Source organism: Lissotriton vulgaris, chromosome 3_1, assembly GCF_964263255.1.
Source record: "Lissotriton vulgaris chromosome 3_1, aLisVul1.2, whole genome shotgun sequence".
Taxonomy (NCBI): Eukaryota; Metazoa; Chordata; class Amphibia; order Caudata; family Salamandridae; genus Lissotriton; species Lissotriton vulgaris.
In genome coordinates, this window is record NC_141689.1 from 1,527,817,613 (window position 1) to 1,527,837,958 (window position 20,346).

General features: G+C 50.4%; 1 protein-coding gene across 1 annotated transcript in view; it reads right to left on the reverse strand.

The window, feature by feature from the left end:
• HADH (hydroxyacyl-CoA dehydrogenase) overlaps positions 1 to 20,346 on the reverse strand; it is a 307,472-nt gene that overhangs the window by 12,374 nt on the left and 274,752 nt on the right. The window lies entirely within an intron of this gene.

A 20,346-nucleotide genomic window follows, 5' to 3' on the forward strand; every position in this document is an offset into this window, starting at 1 on the left:
TTTATGCCAGAGACCAGACTTCCCTGATCTCCACCTCTTTATGATGACATGAACCTAGGAGTGAGGCATCTGCCAACACCATCAGCTCTGGGAGGGTAAGGGAGAGAAGTCTGCCGCTGGTCAGATTGCGGACACCACTGCAGAATCGAAGACAAACTGAACCTTGGACAGTGTGAGCATTTTTAAATAAATGCTGGAGTTTGCAAATTCACAAGAGATGCATTTTCATCAAAGAAAAAACACCAGGGTGGAGTGGACTTTAATGTATCACCCCCTCCTCTCTGCTCCCATCCTGGAAGGGGCAGCATTGGAGCTAACGGTTTGGAGGCACACAGATGACTGCGGGAGTTGCAAAGAGAGAAGGCGCACCCAGGCTGGCAGTTCATGGAGGTTACATGGAGACAGGCCAGGCAGACTGCCTTCATGGACCAGGGCACACAGAGGGGAAGAGGGTAGACACAGAAGTTGCATGGGGGTGGAGGTCACATACAGGGACAGCAAAGGTGTGGCAAGGGGGCCCACGGAGGGGCTGGATGGAGAGTACACAAAGTGGCTTCAGGTTTGGCTGAAGGGCAGACAGAGGGATTTCTGAGGAAAAACAGACAGCCATACAGGGGACACTTGGGTGTTGCGGAGAAACAAGGGGCACAGAGTGCATGTAAAAGAAAGGCAGGATGGCACAGAGGGGGCATGGAGAGGGGCTGTAGGGCATGCAGAGAAATACAAATGGTCTTCATGGGGTGGAGTGACATACACAGGGAAGCACACATGGCTGCAGGGGGGGTTGGACACACATGGGTTGCTATGGTGCAGGGGCATAGCAAGAACAGCAAAGGTATGATGGACACAGAGGGGCTGTGGAGGAAGCAAAGAGCGACTGCAGGGACTTGAGGGTTGCAGATGGGCAGACAGAAGCTGCAGGGGCCCGATGGCACCTAGTGGGGAGGCATGTGAAAACAGATGGGGACGTAGCTGGCGGGGATACATAGTGTGGTTGCAGGTGCAAGGAAGGACAGCACACAGAAGGTTAGATGTGGGGCTGGTGCACATAGAGTCATGAGAGCACAGGTAGATCTGCTCCCTGGTTTCAGGGAGGGCTTATTTGGGGTACGAAGGGAGGAGGAAAAGCATACCGAGGGGATGCAGGGCAGAAGAAAGAGCAGCAGAAGACTTGGGGAAGCTGAGGCACACAAAGTTGTTGCAGAGGGGATGCAACAGATGGGATGGCATACAGAGGAGTTGTAGGTCTGATGTAGGGACACAAGGAGGGAGTGCATGGGGCACAAAGTGCCAACAGGGTGGGGCTGGGGACACAAAAGGGACGGAGACACACAGCGGCTGAAGGGTAAAAGGGGGGAAAACATATGGACTAATTGAGGCAGGGGACACACAGAGGGCTGCAGGTGCATGGCCGCTCACAGGTATGTGGGTAGGCCAGCCAGGTGCTGCAGGGGGGCTGGGAGCACTCAGAGTGGATAAGAAAGCAGGGGCACATTGAGGGACAGCAGTGGCAGTGGTGGCTGGCTACATGGGTGGCAGGCAAGAGCAGGGGGTACACAGGGATACAGGGAGCGGGGCACAAATAAAGGGTGCACGGGGAGGCACGGAACACAGAGGAACAGAAAAGCACACAGAGGGGCTAAAGGGACAGGCCTGCACACAGGACTGCAAGGTGGAGGGCACAACCTGGGGCTTCAATAGGCCAGGAACACATATAGGGGAGGGGGGAGGCACACACATATGCTGCATGTGACTAATAAACTGGCTGCTATGGGATCACAGGGGCACATACAAGCCATTCGGGACAGGGGTGGAGGCACACAGGAGCTGTTGTGGGGTTATGAGCACATATAGGGACTACAGGAGTTGGGAAGCACACAAAGATGATGCAGGGAACACACAGAGGTACAGCAGAGGGGGGGCACATACACCAATACACCTACCACCATAAATCCACACACCCAACACCATAATCTACCACACTCACCATAATATGTCCTCCATACCAACATCTTAATCCAAGACACTGAACATCATTAATCCACATTACCAACATTCTAGCACACACCCATTTGCAAAGGTCCACAAAACCAACACCATACATCACACCAATATTCATATGTCCACACCATCAAACATTAAGAGAAGCAAAATGAGACAACAGATTCACTATTGTATGTCCTAAGAATCAAACTCATGCCAACATAACCACCATCATACCCCAAAACACACACACCATAATACTTAAACACAACCACCATCATATGCCAACAGCCATGTTTTTATGACAAAAACCTGTTTCATCTTCTAGCACACCCAGCACTGACCATGCACATCTAACATACTCCACTACTCCACTATTGAATGTCCACACAACCAACATCAGAGGCCAATAAATCCATCATCGCAAGTCCACACAAAGAACACTATGCGAAGGCACGTACCATTATATGCCAGCACATCCATCTTCATACCGCGGCACAAGCAACATCATACACCAACATTTATTTATTTATTTGTGTATTTTATAAAGCGCACAGCTATTGCAGAGACAGCAATTGGCACAGAACTAAATCTTAGTAGCGGAATAGCCAGGTCTTAAGGGATCTGCGGAATTCAGGTTCCGACTGGGTCATGCGGAGGTAAAGCAGGAGTTTGTTCCAGCGAAGGGTGGCACACACTTCGAAGAATTTACCTCCTGATCGGGCTTTTTTAAAATCTGAAGGTGACAAGTAGAAATTTAGTGTTAGAGCGCAGGGCTCTAGAATGACTATAGGAACGAAGTCTCTTTATAAGATAGGCTGGTCCTAGGCTTTTGGTTGCCCGAAAGGCAAAAGTCATGTCTTTGAACTCAATTCTTTTAAAGATGGGGAGCCAGTGCAGTTTCCGCAAGTAGGGGGAGATGTGTTGTCTTAGTGAGATGCCACCGACCAGACGAGCAGCGGCATTTTGAACCGTCTGGAGTCTGTGGCGCAATCCTGCTGTCAGACCCAGGTAGAGTCCATTAGCATAGTCCAAGTGCGAAGTTATGAGTGCATGGACTATGGTTTTACGAGTGTTGCTAGACAGGTAGTTGATAAACTTTTTTATTATTTTAATTTTACTAAAACAAGCGGCAGAAACTGTTTGTACTTGATTAGCAAAGGACAGACAGTTGTCCCACCTGACACCCAGGTTTCTGACCGAGTCTTTAGGAAGAGGGCCGTTGCTCAAATCTTCTGGCAACCAGAGGTTGAAAGCTAGGGGGGAAGGTTGATTAAAAAACAAGATCTTGGTTTTATCTGCATTGAGTTTAAGAAAATTGTGGTCCATCCATTTCGCAATATTCCTGAGACATTTTTTTAGGGGATCAAAGGTGGCAGTGGATAAATCATCATAGGTAAATAGGAGCTGGATATCGTCAGCGTAAGATGTTATTTTAATTCCTGATTGTGATATCATTTCGGCCAGAGGGGTGAAATATACAATAAAAAGAAGCGGGCTCAGTGAAGAGCCCTGTGGGATGCCCCATGTTAGACGGAGACCCGGAGGGTCGGCCGAGTACAGGGGGAGAGGCCTCCGGTGAGGGCCGTCTCCGGTGATCGTACAGACAAGGAACTCCCCCCCCCCCCCCCCCCCCACAGATGGACACGACACAAGGATAAGTTCTGCACACTTTATATAAGAATCTTGAGGCAAGGTGATAAACGATACAGCGGGACCAGGACACGAGGATCCTGCCAATTCTAGTCCCTGTAGGGAAAAGGGGTAGCGGGACAGTCTTCGTACCGGTCCGGTACGGGAGCAGCCAGAGGTGTAGCTCACAATCCTCGAGCTTGGGGGATCCGCAAAGAGGGGCCGCGGCAGCGCCAGCAGGCTATGAAGATGGTTCGAGGTGATGAGGGCCGCGGCAGCGCCAGCAGGCTATGAAGATGGTTCGAGGAGATGAGGGCCGCGTCAGCGCCAGCAGGCTAGGAAGATGGTTCACGACTGGGAAGGCCGCGGCAGCGCCAGCAGGCCACGACGATGGTTCACGTTGAGGAGGGCCGCGGCAGCGCCAGCAGGCTTAGAAGATGGTTCACAAGAAAGGGCTGCGGCAGCGCCAGCAGGCCTCCAAGGATGAGTTTGTCTCGGTGTCTCTCGACTCCAGGATACAACTGCCTTCCTGCTCTGGAGCTGCTCCAGTTATAGGTCTGGCCCCCTTCGATGTCCGGACCCTCGCACTTGGAGGTCGGGAGGTCCGGGATGAGGGAGTCCAGACACCCAGCAGGGGGGTGGAGCCAGCGCCCGGGGGCGATCGACACCTGGCGGAGGGGAGCCATTGACACTCCTTCTCCCATTGACCTGCCAAGTGCTCTCTTCACCTCCTGGGTGGAGGGTGGTGCCTCGATGTCGGGGCCTGGCCAGGCCCAGGGTTGGGGTTGAGCCGAGGCCATGCGGCCTTGACGCGTAGTGTCCAAAGATGGCGGCTGGGCCGGGGCAGTGGTACTGACGGGGGCCCGGGCCAGCCGATACTGGGGTGTTCGGGAGCTGTAGTTCCGTTGTGGATGGGCTGTGGGTTGCCCCGGTGGGTTGCCGGGATGGTTCTTGTCTTGGATACAGGGAGAGCAGGGGTCCGGGCCCCGCCATGCGGGGAGGGAGCGGGCCTTCCATGCGGCCTGTCCAACATGCGTCCCCCCCCAGCTGAAGGCAGGGAGAGTCACCCATCCTCTTGGGTACTCTCCTCGCCGAGGCGGAAGAAGCGTGACAGGCCGTCTGCGTTGGCGTGGTCCTGGCCTGGACGATGCTCCACAGTGAAGTCCACCCCCTGCAGGGAGATAGACCAGCGCAACAGTTTTGGGTTCTCTCCCCGCATCTGCATCAGCCATTGCAGGGGTCGGTGATCTGTTTGCACCCGGAAGTGGGTGCCTAAGAGGTAGGGCCGGAGCTTCTTGAGGGCCCATACTACGGCAAAGGCCTCCCGCTCGATGGTGCTCCAGCGCTGTTCTCGGGCCAGCAGGCGTCGGCTGATGAAGGCCACTGGCTGATCGACTCCCTCGGTGTTGAGTTGGGAGAGGACGGCCCCCACGCCATGATCTGAGGCGTCCGTCTGCACTATGATTTCCCGGCTGTAGTCGGGGGCCTGGAGCACGGGGGCGGTGCACATGGCGGACTTCAATTGCTCAAAGGCCGTCTGACAGTCCGGAGTCCAGTTGACTGTTTTGGGGTTTTTCTTGGATGTGAGTTCTGTGAGGGGCCCCACAATGCTGCCATAGTCCTTTACAAACCGCCGGTAGTACCCGGTGAGCCCCAAGAAGGCTCGGACCTCGGTTTGGGTGACTGGGGGTTTCCAGGCCTGGATGGCAGCGATCTTGAGCTGGAGGGGGGCCACCAGACCGCTCCCCACTTGGTGTCCCAGGTAGGTCACAGACCCTTGGCCAATCTGGCATTTGCTGGCTTTGATGGTGAGCCCGGCCTGCCGGAGGGCGTGCAGGACCTCCCGGAGGTGGTGGAGGTGGTCTGCCCAGTGGTGACTGTACACCGCAATATCGTCCAGATAGGCGGCGCTGAATTCTTCGAGGCCCGCCAGTACCTGGTTCACGAGTCTCTGGAAGGTAGCTGGGGCGTTTTTCATGCGGAAGGGCATCACTTTGAAGTGGTAGTGGCCATCCGGGGTAGAGAAGGCGGATCGCTCTTGGGCCCCTGGGGTGAGGCCGATCTGCCAGTAGCCCGCTGTTAGATAGAAGATGCTCAGGTAGCGGGCGGCCCCCATGCGGTCAATCAGCTCATCCGCCCGGGGGATGGGGTGAGCGCCGGTTCTGGTAACGGCGTTCAGACCCCGATAGTCCACACAGAACCTGAGCTCGGGGGCAACGCCCGGGGCGGCAGCCTTGGGGACCAGCACGACTGGGCTTGTCTAGGGGCTGTCAGATGGCTCGATCACTCCCAGAGCCAGCATTTCGGAGACTTCTGTCTGGATGCAGGCGCGCTCTCGATCCGGCACTCGGTACGCCCTGTGTCGAATAGGGGGGCTATCCCCGGTATCTACGTCGTGTAGGCACCAGGGGGTGACCCCGGGGATGAGGGAAAACAGGTCGGCGAATTGGAGCAGAAGGTCTCGACAGTCTTGGCGTTGCTCTGAGGATAAGGCATCGGAGAGTCTGTCCCCTTCCACGGAGCCATCCTTCTCGAGCGTTCTCAGTAGGTAGGGAAGGGGCTCGGAGTCTTCTTCAGTCCCACTATCGGTAGCCATCAGGAGGCTGAGTTTCGAGCGTACGAAGTGGGGTTTGAGTCTGTTAGCGTGGAGGACCCGTAGGGGGTTCCGGGGTGACTCCATGTCGATCAGGTAGGTGACTGGGCCCTTGCGCTCTACCACCTTGAAGGGCCCCGTCCATTTGTCCTGTAGGGCGCAGGGTTCAACCGGGGACATCACCCAGACCTGTTGTCCCGGCTCGAACTCGATGGAGGAGGCATGCTGATCATACCATCGCTTCATGTCCTCCTGACTGGCTTCAAGGTTGGCCTTGGCGAGTTCCCTGAATCGCCGGGTTTGGTTACGGAGGGTCAGGAGGTACTTGTATACATCCGGAGGAGTCTTCTGAGGGGCCACCTCCCACCCTTCTTTGATCAGGCTGAGGGGACCCCGGACGGGGTGTCCATACAGGAGTTCGAATGGGCTGAAGCCCAAGGATTTCTGGGGGACTTCTCGGTATGCGAACAGGAGGCACGGGAGTAGCACATCCCATTGGCGACGTAGGGGTTCTTCCAGGCTCATGATCATCCCTTTGAGGGTGTGGTTAAACCGCTCGACCAGACCATTTCCCTGCGGGTGATAGGGGGTCGTGAATTTGTAGGTGACCCCGCACTGTTGCCAGAGGGACTTCATGTATTTAGAGATAAAGTTTGTGCCCCTGTCGCTGACGACTTCCCGGGGGAAGCCCACTCGAGAGAAGATCCCCATCAGGGCTCGGCCTACCATGGGTGCCGTCACGGTCCGAAGAGGGATGGCCTCGGGATAGCGGGTGGCGTGGTCCACCAGGACCAGGATGAACCGGTGTCCTTGTGCTGTTCGGGGCTCCAGGGGCCCCACAATTTCTATTCCCACCCGTTCAAACGGGGTGGTGACGATGGGGAAAGGCTGCAAGGGTGCTTTGATCTTTCGGCCGCTCTTCCCGCTGGCCTGGCAGGTGGGGCAGGCCCGGCAGTGGTTCGTTACATCATTCCGCATTTTGGGCCAGTAGAAGTGGGTCACCAGGCGGCTGTACGTTTTGTCTTGCCCCAGGTGTCCGGCAAGGGGCACATCGTGTGCTAAGTTCAAGAGGAAGTCTCTGAAGCGGAGGGGGACCACCAGCACCCGGCTGGCTCCCAGCTCAGCAATCTTTTGCTCACTGTAGAGCAGGTCATTGTCCCAATAAATCCAATGGGCCCCCTAGGTGTCCCCTGTGCTCTGGGCGAGGGCTTGCTGTCGGAGTCCCTCGAGGGAGGGGCATGTTCTCTGTTCTTGTCGGAATTGTTCCTGAGTGGGGCCACCCTCTTGACGCCACTGGGCCAGTTCGGGAAGGTCCCGGAGCCGATCAAGTCTTTCTTCGCTGTGCTCCGGAGAACTGGATTCCAGGGCTGTTCCCTCTAGGACGATCGGGGGAGGAGGTTCCAGCCATTCTGGTTCTTCGGGACTGGGGATGGCGCGGGCGGCCATGGACCGGGTCGTTACGCAGACCCATTCCGGGAGGCCCAGCATCCCCAGGTGCTCTCTTCGCTCAACGGCTGACCAGGGGGAACTTTCGAGGTCGTTCCCCAGGAGGCAGTCCACGGGGGCATCGTCGCGGACAGTCACTTTTAGCATTCCTGATACCCCTCCCCACTCGAAGGGGACGCAGGCCATCCGACACAGGCTCTCGGAGTTATCGGCCGACCGTACTGGGCAAAGGACATTTGATAAGATCTGGTCCGGGGTCACCAGATGGCAGCGGACTGCGGTCACACTGGCCCCGGTGTCGCGGAGGGCTTCAGCCCGGTGCCCATTAATGGTGACCCACTGGCTGTACTTCTGTGTGTTGGCGGGAAGGGGTGCCCGCGGGATCAGGTCTCTTTCCCCTAGGCAGACCAGGGACATGGCGGCTGGTTCCCACTCGGGCTGGTCTGGCTCGTACTCTTCGGTGTCTTCTTGGGTTTGTTCTTCTCCCAGCGCGGCGGCAGCGACCTGGCGGGGCATGGGGCTCTGGTTTTTCGGGCAGTTGGGATCATTGGCGTAGTGGCCGGGTCGTTGGCATCGGTGGCAGGTAACGTTGGCGCGGAACCCTGGTCGCGTCGGAGGGTTTCCTCTTCCGGCCGGGGGCGGGGTGTTGCTGGTGGGAGCCACCGGGACGGTGTCTCTGCCCCGACCCTGGCCTCCTCCTCCCCCTCGGGGGCGATGGGGCCCTTGGGAGGCTCGGTTCTGTTCGCTGGGCCAGTTTCGGGAAACTCGTGTGCTCTCCCATCGGTCTGCCTCGATGGCGAGTTGCCGAGGGTCAGTCAGTTTACTGTCAAGGAGGTGCTGCCTGAGCTCGACGAAGCAGTTATTAGAAAGGTGCTCCCATACAATAAGGTCAAAGAGCTGCTCGTAAGTGGTCACCTTGCTGCCCTTGATCCACCCCTCGAAGGCTCGGCTAAAGAAGTTCACGTACTCCACCCAAGTCGTACCCGGGATCCGTTTGCAGTCGCGGAACCTCTGGCGGTACATCTCGGGCGTGAGTCCGTATCGAGTGAGGAGGGCGGCTTTCATGTGGTCGTAGGACGTCATCTGATGGTCCGGGAGTTGCAGCAGGGCGTCTCGCCCTTCGTTGACAAACCTCCCCCATAACCCGGCTCCCCAGTCGCTCCGTGGGATCCGGTGGGAGGTCATGGCTATTTCGTAGGCTTTGAACCATTGCTGAATATCGTCGTTCCGGTAATATTCTCTGACGACATCCCTGGGGATGTGGACCTTGGGGTCCGTAGTGACAGGGGGGCTCGGGTGCCCGGGGACCCCGAGATCTTTGTTCTGCCTCCGAATCTCTAGTTCCTTCAAGTTGCGCTCATGCTCGTAGGCTAGTTTTTTCTCTTCCAACTCTCTCTGCCTCTGTTTCTCTTCTCGCTCCTCTCGGAGCCGTAAGTGTTCTAAAGTTATTTTTTGTTCCGCCAATTTGAGTTCTCCATTTAAGCGAAGTCGAGCCAGTTCCAATTCGTGGAGCCGGCTCTTCTCCCATTCTCGGGCCTCCTCCGGTGAGAGACCCGGTCTTCTTTCTTCTGTAGGAGCGGTGCTGGTTTCGGTGGTCTCGAGGCTTTGGTCTTGGGGTACGGCCGTACCCGTCTCTGCCCATGATTCTAAGGCGTGTTTGAAGTCATCTTTCGTGCTCAGTCCTGTGGTAGCAATGCCCAGTTCTATGCAGAATTGTTTTAGTTCTCTGTGGCTGTATTCTTCTAGTTTTTCCATCAGGAATTTTTCCGTTGTTCCACTCTCTTTTGTCGTCATGGTGGCGGTGTGCCGTGGGGTGAGTTACTCTCTGTACGATTATGCGTCGGTTCGGATCGCGCCGCTGGCCACCAGTGTTAGACGGAGACCCGGAGGGTCGGCCGAGTACAGGGGGAGAGGCCTCCGGTGAGGGCTGTCTCCGGTGATCGTACAGACAAGTAACTTCCCCCCCTCCCCCCACAGATGGACACGACACAAGGATAAGTTCTGCACACTTTATATAAGAATCTTGAGGCAAGGTGATAAACGATACAGCGGGACCAGGACACGAGGATCCTGCCAATTCTAGTCCCTGTAGGGAAAAGGGGTAGCGGGACAGTCTTAGTACCGGTCCGGTACGGGAGCAGCCAGAGGTGTAGCTCACAATCCTCGAGCTTGGGGGATCCGCAAAGAGGGGCCGCGGCAGCGCCAGCAGGCTACGAAGATGGTTCGAGGTGATGAGGGCCGCGGCAGCACCAGCAGGCTATGAAGATGGTTCGAGGTGATGAGGGCCGCGCCAGCAGGCTAGGAAGATGGTTCACGACCGGGAAGGCCGCGGCAGCGCCAGCAGGCCACGACGATGGTTCACGTTGAGGAGGGCCGCGGCAGCGCCAGCAGGCTTCGAAGATGGTTCACAAGAAAGGGCTGCGGCAGAGCCAGCAGGACTCCAAGGATGAGTTTGTCTCGGTGTCTCTCGACTCCAGGATACAACTGCCTTCCTGCTCTGGAGCTGCTCCAGTTATAGGTCTGGCCCCCTTTGATGTCCGGACCCTCGCACTTGGAGGTCGGGAGGTCCGGGATGAGGGAGTCCAGACACCCAGCAGGGGGGTGGAGCCAGCGCCCGGGGAGGCCGGGGGCGATCGACACCTGGCGGAGGGGAGCCATTGACACTCCTTCTCCCATTGACCTGCCAAGTGGTCTCTTCACCTCCTGGGTGGAGGGTGTTGCCTCGATGTCGGGGACAGGCCAGGCGCAGGGTTGGGGTCGAGCCGAGGCCACGCGGCCTTGACGCGTAGTGTCCAAAGATGGCGGCAGTGGTACTGACGGGGGCCCGGGCCAGCCGATACTGGGGTGTTCGGGAGCTGTAGTTCCGTTGTGGATGGGCTGTGGGTTGCCCCGGTGGGTTGCCGGGATGGTTCTTGTCTTGGATACAGGGAGAGCAGGGGTCCGGGCCCCGCCATGCGGGGAGGGAGCGGGCCTTCCATGCGGCCTGTCCAACACCCCATTTAAGGGGTCTCACAGTAGAAGTGTAGGGAGGAGCGTGAACCTGTTTACGGTCTGAGAGAAATGAGGAAATCCAGTTTAGTACCGTGCCCTGGATTCCAATGGATTTCAGACGTTTCAGGAGGATAGGGTGAGAGACGGTGTCAAATGCTGCTGACACGTCCAGCAGCACTAACATCGCTTTAGATCCTCCGCCAAGTGTCCACCGTATTGAAATCAGGGCCGTAGCCAGAGCGAAAACCTTACTGAGAGTCATGGAGGAGGCCCTTGGACTAAATGAAGCTGGCTAGTTGTTGATGGGCCAGCTTTTCTAATATCTTGGCCGGTGCGGGAAGAAGGGCAATAGGCCTATAGTTTCCCGGGATCTCTGGGTCAGCATTAGCTTTTTTCAGGATAGGGACTAGAAATGCGTGTTTACATGCCTCTATATAAGGAGCCGATCTCAGGGAGGCATTCCAGATGGAATTTAGATGGGGATTGAGGAGTCCTGCCAGGGCTTTATATTGTTTCGCTGGCCAGGGGTCGCTGGGAGAACCGGACTTGCATTTAAGTAATTCCCGAAGGGAGATTTCTTCTGAAATTTCAGAGAATTCAGTGAGTATTGATGCAGGGGTTTGATCTGCTAAAGGTTCTTCACGGATATCAGGATAATTATCCAGTTTGGGAAAGGAAGCTTGGTTGATGAGTGCAATTTTCTCTTCGAAGAATTCGGAGAATTAGTTGCAGAGAGTCTGAGACCCAGGCTGGAAGCGAGTCTGGGCCTGAGGATCGGTGAAGGATTTGACAATTTTGAATATCTCTCTGGAGGAGTTACTAGCCTTATCAATTCTATCCGATAGAAAGGCTCTTTTGTGTTTTACAATAAGTTTGCGATATTCTTTAAGAGCCGTCCGGTACTCAATTTTACTTTCTGCCGAGAATGTCAGTCTCCAGCAGTGTTCCAATATTTTGCAGGCGGACTTTTTTTGTCTCAGTTCCTCCGAGTACCAGGGGGCTGAGGGAAAAAATCTGAAGGATTTAATCAATCTTTGAGGGGCAAGTGAGTCGATGGCTTTGCCCACCCACTCATTGAGGTTAGAGATACTTGATTCGAGGTCAGGAGCTGAGGCCAGGTTAGAATCCTTTAAGTACTTGGATAGAGATTCTGGGGAGATTTTACTCCAGTTCCTACCAAACTCTTTAGGAGTTAAAAAGGTTCTATCATAATGGGTCATTTGGATCAGAAAGGGAATAAGAAAGTGATCAGACCTTATTACTGGCCTAGGATCCATGACCGATATGTCAGATAGATTGGAACATATCAGGTCTAACGTATGTCCGGCTTTGTGTGTGGGGTTGGCTATGAATTGGGTAAGATTGCATCCTGCAAGTGTGGAAATTAAATTCGAGCTGAGAGAGCAAGATACATCATCCACATGTAAGTTCAAATCCCCTGAGATTAGTAAAATTGGCATACCGCATGCAAGCTTGAATGATTTAGTCGGTTAGGACAGGCAAATGGGTGGGGCTTGAGTTAGGGGGTCGATAGATCAGGAGGCCAGCACAGGAAATGGATGCCGAAAGTTTGATACAAAAGGGGACACCCTCGATGCAATCAATCCATTCGTAGTGAGGCGAAGTGGTCGTCCATTTGGTTTTATAGATAATGGCCACCCCTCCCCCTTGTTTTCCGTTTTGTCTATTGGCACATAGTATACTGTATCCTTCCGGAATGGCCAGTGTCAATGCAGGATTGGTCTCCTCACTCAGCCAGGCTTCTGTCATAAATAGGAGGTCCCAAACATTATCCTTAAGGGACTGGAGGACGTCTAAAGAATGTTTGACCAAGGATCTGCAGTTTATTAACCTGGCTTTAAGGGATACTGTCACAGTGGGACAAGGGGACGGAAGTGGAATGTGCAGTGGGAGGCTTCTATCCGACTGAGGTTCTTTTTTTTAGGGAGAAACCACAAGAATTGCATACGAATTTCATACCAATATCTTCAGGTGTCAGGAGCATGGTATGGGGGCACCGAGTAGGTCTAAGAGCGGACATCTCAGTCAGGCTATATGTGATCCTACGAGGAGTGTCAAACCGGGCAGCCTCTCTGGCCCCAGCCACGAGACGGTTGCGGACGGTCGCGGACGGTCGCAGATGGGCTTGCTTTTGGCACGCCCGCTGCACGTGTCCGCTGCGCGTTGGTGCCACAATGAGGCTAACTAGGGAACTGGCTTCGCAAGACTAGAGCGCCACCCTGCCACAATGACCGCTCTAGTAAGCCAAACCGGAAGTGAGGAAAAACAGGCAGATTGCCTTGAAGGTGCTCCCTCCACTCAAACTAGTAGAAAAGAAAAATTGCTGACCCTCCTCCTTATTTAGTCTCACTTTAAATTTAAAGAGACAACAAACAAATGACCGAATCTCTTTGTTTGTATGGGTAATTTTATTAAACCCTTTTGTTCATTATTTTTGGTAAGATTTAACCAATTAGTAGGCGAGAAGAACACTCCATACATTTATATACAAATACAAAAACATTTAAGACATATGTTACAAATACCAACACATGAACAATAACTCAAATAGTCATCAACAAACTTCTCGTGTTAGAAATAAATAACAAATCGATATGCGCAAATAATTAATCTTTGCGAGATAATCAGAAAACGCTATTGAACCCAACAGGTTGAAAAATAGATTTTGACAGACATCAGAAATTGATCCACAATGATTTTTAACCGTAGAAGCTGCATTTATCACGTGCAAATATTTTTTGAACTCTCTATCTGTCGTTTTGCCAACGCGTTTCGAATCTGTCGGTATTTACAGATTCTCCTCAGGGCTCTCTCATTGTTATCAATCTAAACAAAAAAATAAAACGAAGTTTGTTTCAGTGTACAAAGCTAAATTTCGTTTTTCAGAAGACCCCCCTAAAGGAGGCCAGACTCAACTGTACTAATTACCTCTCTGGAGAATGTGGTGGGCTCTCGTGGGTCAGTTTGTGCACGAGGGTATAGGCGCCGCAGAAATCAGTGAAAATAAAAGATTTGTTCTGGAAGAATAAATAAGTTCAAGACTTACTAAGCCATCTAAAACAGTGTCAAGCGACTACAACAGACCTAATGCTGTACATTCATACCTTTTCCAATTGGCACTGAATGCGGTATTAGGTTTTCGTGTGCTCCTTTTATCCTTTCAGCGCGACCTGTAAGATATTAGGGTCGCACTCAGTATTTACAAAAATTGTGCTTAAGAACAAGTTGGTAGATTATTACGGGAAGCCACCTACCCAAATATGTGGTAGTAGACACGGGGCGTCGGCCGCCATGCCGTGTTTCATGTCTAAATTGGGTTTAGTCAGTGGCGGGGTCGTTGTCCTCACTGTTAAATCAAGAAGCGTCTCGCTCGCGCTGTAAGAAAAAACGGGGCTTTTTAGTCACTCGCTCTGTGCAGAGTGAGAGCGCCGTGGTCTAACGCATTAGGAGTATCACAAATGCTCACCTTTCAGCAGTCGCGGCGAACCAGGAAATGGTAACGCAGGGCAGCCAGGCGGCTGTCAAGGGCTCCTACATCACTGCAAGCCTACCGCCAGGCATTATGGATATTGTAGTTTTAACATGATTGAATTACAGTCTCGAGATTTCAGAGATTGAGTTCAACCCAGTTTGGGTACTGTTGAACTTCAATATTAAGTAAGCTTCTTTTTTTAAAAGGATCTGGTCTATGTTAATACCCATTTTTGGTTGATTAATATTGAAAAGCACTGTCCAAGTAAAATCATTTTCTCCGTGTTGTTTTTCGGAGAAGTGTTGGACGAGGGGCGCAGTTAGTACTTTCTTTTTTATGCGCGACCTGTGTTGTGTCATGCGTACATTCACCTGCTGATTGGTTTTACCAATATAGATTTTGTGGCAGGAGCAGATTATGGCATATACAACATTTTTTGTTCTACAATTTGTGAAACTTGTGTGGGACCAGGACATATTGGAATGTTGGAAAATGGTACCCTCGATAGTTGAATCACAAGCGATGCAGTTTCCGCACCTGTGGTGTCCCTCTATCGGTTTAAGACCCCATTTAGATAGCAAATCACTTTTAGGTTTTGCCAATCTCACGTCCGCACGGACTAATTGTTGGCCAATGTTTGGATTTCTTCTAAAGGCGAATATTGGACGAGGGATGGGTGTCTCTAATTGTTCCAATAGATGCCAATGTTTCAACACCATGTGGCGTATATTGTGGGTTTCGGGACCAAATGTCGTGACGCAGACCAAATTCTCAAGGTCGCGTTTGACTTTTTTTTTTTTACAGATTTTACTAAACTAAAGCTAGAGGCAATTGAATTCTGCCGTAAAATCAGATTGAAAGTCTTTTTTGCCAACCAACCTCCCAGTGTGAGTATGGAAACAACAGGCCTTAGGAACAAGTCCACTTTTGTCCCCCATCAGAACATTCCTAAACAGGTCCACGTATTCGAACAAATCTTGTTATCCTCTATCGCTAAACTAGAGAGTAAACATAAATACGTGAAACAAAACATCTCTAAGGGACAACGATTGGCCCTGAAAAGCTTGAAAGACGATCATTCTGTGATCATCAAACAGGCCGATAAGGGTGGAGCAGTGGTGTTATGGCCCCGCGAACAATACCTCGCGGAAGGTGCACTGCAGGTTAACAACCAAGAGTGGTACAGAAAACTACAGGAGGATCCACTACAATTAATCCAATCCTTAATTACAGATGTTGTTCAAACTGGCAGAGAAAGTGGCTTCCTAGGCCCTAAAGAAATTGATTTTTTGGTTAAGAAATGCCCGAGAACTCCTGTGGCATATTTCTTACCAAAGATTCACAAGAATTTATCGAATCCACCGGGGCGACCTATCGTGTCGGGGTGTGACTCATGCCTTGAGCCCCTGTCAAAATACATTGACTTTTTTCTGAAACCCTTTGTGACAAATGTGAAGTCCTACTTAAGAGACACTACTGATTTTCTGGTTAAGGTTGAAGGGACCCCATTCGATCGTACATCACAATTGATGGTAACCATGGATGTTACGTCCCTTTATACCCAGATACCACAGGACGAAGCATTGGAGGTCTTGGAACTCTATCTTGATTCAAGGGAAAGACCACACAGAGTCCCAACTTCCTTCATCGTTCGATTGGCCGAAATAACTCTCAGACGAAATTACTTTCGCTTCAATGATGAGTATTTCATGCAAGTTAAGGGCACCGCTATGGGGTGCCCTTATGCCCCAGAAATGGCCGTACTTTACATGGCCGAATATGAGAAGAAATATGTTGAGTCAGACAACCCTTTTGCACATCACATTGTGCATTGGTATCGATACATCGACGACGTGTGGCTCCTGTGGGAGGGGAGCCGCGCCGAGTTGGGTGACTTCCACCAGTGGCTCAATAATAGGCACAGGGATATTAAATTCTCAATTGACTCAAGTAATGTCAAAATGACATTCCTTGACGTGGCAGTGCGAGATATTGATGGGTCCTTGAAGTCCTCCCTTTTCAAGAAAGTGACGGACAGGAATACCATACTCCATTATGGGAGTTCACATCCCAGAAACCTAAGAGCAAACCTGCCATATGGACAACTCCTGCGAATCAGGAGGAATTGTTCAGAATTGGCACAATTTGAGCAACATGGATCAAAATTTTGTGAAGAACTAACACAGCGAGGGTACCCTAAAAAGCTCCTAAAGCATTCTTTCAAAAGAGCCCGCTGCACACTGAGGGAGAGCCTCCTTCAAATAAAAGTCAAACGCGACCTTGAGAATTTGGTCTGCGTCACGACATTTGGTCCCGAAACCCACAATATACGCCACATGGTGTTGAAACATTGGCATCTATTGGAACAATTAGAGACACCCATCCCTCGTCCAATATTCGCCTTTAGAAGAAATCCAAACATTGGCCAACAATTAGTCCGTGCGGACGTGAGATTGGCAAAACCTAAAAGTGATTTGCTATCTAAATGGGGTCTTAAACCGATAGAGGGACACCACAGGTGCGGAAACTGCATCGCTTGTGATTCAACTATCGAGGGTACCATTTTCCAACATTCCAATATGTCCTGGTCCCACACAAGTTTCACAAATTGTAGAACAAAAAATGTTGTATATGCCATAATCTGCTCCTGCCACAAAATCTATATTGGTAAAACCAATCAGCAGGTGAATGTACGCATGACACAACACAGGTCGCGCATAAAAAAGAAAGTACTAACTGCGCCCCTCGTCCAACACTTCTCCGAAAAACAACACGGAGAAAATGATTTTACTTGGACAGTGCTTTTCAATATTAATCAACCAAAAATGGGTATTAACATAGACCAGATCCTTTTAAAAAAAGAAGCTTACTTAATATTGAAGTTCAACAGTACCCAAACTGGGTTGAACTCAATCTCTGAAATCTCGAGACTGTAATTCAATCATGTTAAAACTACAATATCCATAATGCCTGGCGGTAGGCTTGCAGTGATGTAGGAGCCCTTGACAGCCGCCTGGCTGCCCTGCGTTACCATTTCCTGGTTCGCCGCGACTGCTGAAAGGTGAGCATTTGTGATACTCCTAATGCGTTAGACCACGGCGCTCTCACTCTGCACAGAGCGAGTGACTAAAAAGCCCCCCTTTTTTTTTTTTTTTCTTACAGCGCGAGCGAGACGCTTCTTGATTTAACAGTGAGGACAACGACCCCGCCACTGACTAAACCCAATTTAGACATGAAACACGGCATGGCGGCCGACGCCCCGTGTCTACTACCACATATTTGGGTAGGTGGCTTCCCGTAATAATCTACCAACTTGTTCTTAAGCACAATTTTTGTAAATACTGAGTGCGACCCTAATATCTTACAGGTCGCGCTGAAAGGATAAAAGGAGCACACGAAAACCTAATACCGCATTCAGTGCCAATTGGAAAAGGTATGAATGTACAGCATTAGGTCTGTTGTAGTCGCTTGACACTGTTTTAGATGGCTTAGTAAGTCTTGAACTTATTTATTCTTCCAGAACAAATCTTTTATTTTCACTGATTTCTGCGGCGCCTATACCCTCGTGCACAAACTGACCCACGAGAGCCCACCACATTCTCCAGAGAGGTAATTAGTACAGTTGAGTCTGGCCTCCTTTAGGGGGGTCTTCTGAAAAACGAAATTTAGCTTTGTACACTGAAACAAACTTCGTTTTATTTTTTTGTTTAGATTGATAACAATGAGAGAGCCCTGAGGAGAATCTGTAAATACCGACAGATTCGAAACGCGTTGGCAAAACGACAGATAGAGAGTTCAAAAAATATTTGCACGTGATAAATGCAGCTTCTACGGTTAAAAATCATTGTGGATCAATTTCTGATGTCTGTCAAAATCTATTTTTCAACCTGTTGGGTTCAATAGCGTTTTCTGATTATCTCGCAAAGATTAATTATTTGCGCATATCGATTTGTTATTTATTTCTAACACGAGAAGTTTGTTGATGACTATTTGAGTTATTGTTCATGTGTTGGTATTTGTAACATATGTCTTAAATGTTTTTGTATTTGTATATAAATGTATGGAGTGTTCTTCTCGCCTACTAATTGGTTAAATCTTACCAAAAATAATGAACAAAAGGGTTTAATAAAATTACCCATACAAACAAAGAGATTCGGTCATTTGTTTGTTGTCTCTTTAAATTTAAAGTGAGACTAAATAAGGAGGAGGGTCAGCAATTTTTCTTTTCTACTAGTATATTGGGTCCAGCTGCCCCCCTGTCCCAGGACCAGACTCCGTGGTTATACCCTCCACTCAAACAGCACAGGGTAGCTACGGTGGACCGGGGAGACAACCTTCAGATGAGAAGCAGAGTGAGGCAAATACAGTGCGAAATCAGTTTGAAGTAAGTGGCAACAAAATCATGAAGTTTTAAAAATTCAAACATAGCAGCATAGCGCTAGCGTAGCGACAAACTTTGAAGCCTCAGGCTGGGTGTCACATACACAACATAAATAAGCCAACATCCAGAGAACCCATTGTATATAAACATACCTGGCATCATACACCAAGAATCATCATAAATTCACATATCCAATATCATATGGTAACAAACTGACCCCACTGTGCCAAAACACCTATTCTCGGACATCTATCCACTCAGCATTATATGGCAACACACCAACCATAATACGGTCACCCAGACAGCATCATATATGACAGAGCATCAGCCATTATATGTCAAGCCAAACAACCAATATACACCCACATACACTCATCAGCCACATTTATACATCACACCCACCAACTTACTGCCTCCAAATGCCAATCACAATCAACAAAGAAAAAAAACATAACATGTCCACACTATCAACAGTATATGACCCCACACCCCCTAAGACACTTATGCAGTCAGGTTCATACATCCACCCACCAACCGATGTACATGCACCCAACATCAAATGTCCACATAGCCAACTCAATAAATCCACAAAGTAGCTAACATATACCAACACACCTTTCATCGTACATTCATATACTCATCATTGTAGGCAAATAAATCCATCATCGTACATTCACACACTCATCACATTCAAAAACACCAACTATCACGCACCTGCACAACCAGCATTTACCCGATTCTCTACAGTGTTACTTCAGGAACGTGTACATGATCAGCATGGTCCCCGTTTCAATCTTCTGAACACAATCTCCAAATATCCCAATTTAGGCTTTCTCTAGTAATAACAGAGCTGGCACTGAAGGATGACAATGCAGAAGGTGTTCGATACAAGGTAAATGCATGTTTTAAATACAATTTCATTTTTATAAAACAAAAGAAATTCCCTAAAAACACTAAAGGTGAACGTGGGTAAAAGTTTGAAAATATATTTATAGTGGCTTTTCAGAAACTCCCAAGTTAAGGTGCTACCTTCACCTTGTGTCCCACTCCAGATATACTAAATCCCAGCGTTGGACAAGACTTCTGGGGCAGGTAGGGACTCATTCACTAACTAAAGGCTCCACAACCAGGAGAAAAACTGCAGCAGGCATCTGCTGACATCTGGCACTTCAATGTGTTCAGGTGCCACAAAAACTCCACATAGACCAGCCACGGGGCATCACCTACAGGTTACAGGGCTTGAGTGCAAATCACCCCTGTAACTGCTGCCGTGTTACTAGCCAAGCTAGTATTGCAAAAAAGTGTGCAACTTACAAATCCCTGCGCACCTCCACGGTAAGATCCTCATAACTCCCTCTCCTGCGTCCAGGCTGCAAGTTAGGCTGTGGCTGTTGGGCTGGGGCTCTAGTGCATCGCAAAGTAGGCCAATCGCCAAACTGGAAGCAGCAGACCATCCAGTACTTGCATAGCTTAGTCACACAGGATATATGGTGTCAGATCGCACAAAATCAATTTAGTTCATAGGACAATGTAAGGCTCTTCGTGGGCAGAGGCGCTCCGCTACTGATTCTCAACTCTACCAGGGCAGTGCCTCTCACGGTCTCACCTAATACATGACGCAAGCTGGTTTTTCAGATATGGAGTAGAGGACCATAGGTGTATTATAACACTTAAAAAATGCATTTGTTTAAAAACATTTTATGGGTTTTTGGCTTACGATTTGTTTTATGCCGAGTTTTATAAACAGGGAAGAAAACCTGCATCTACTGTTTTTTTTAAACTTTTATAAGTATCACTTTCTGCCATGTATGACCGCTCCAAATGCGC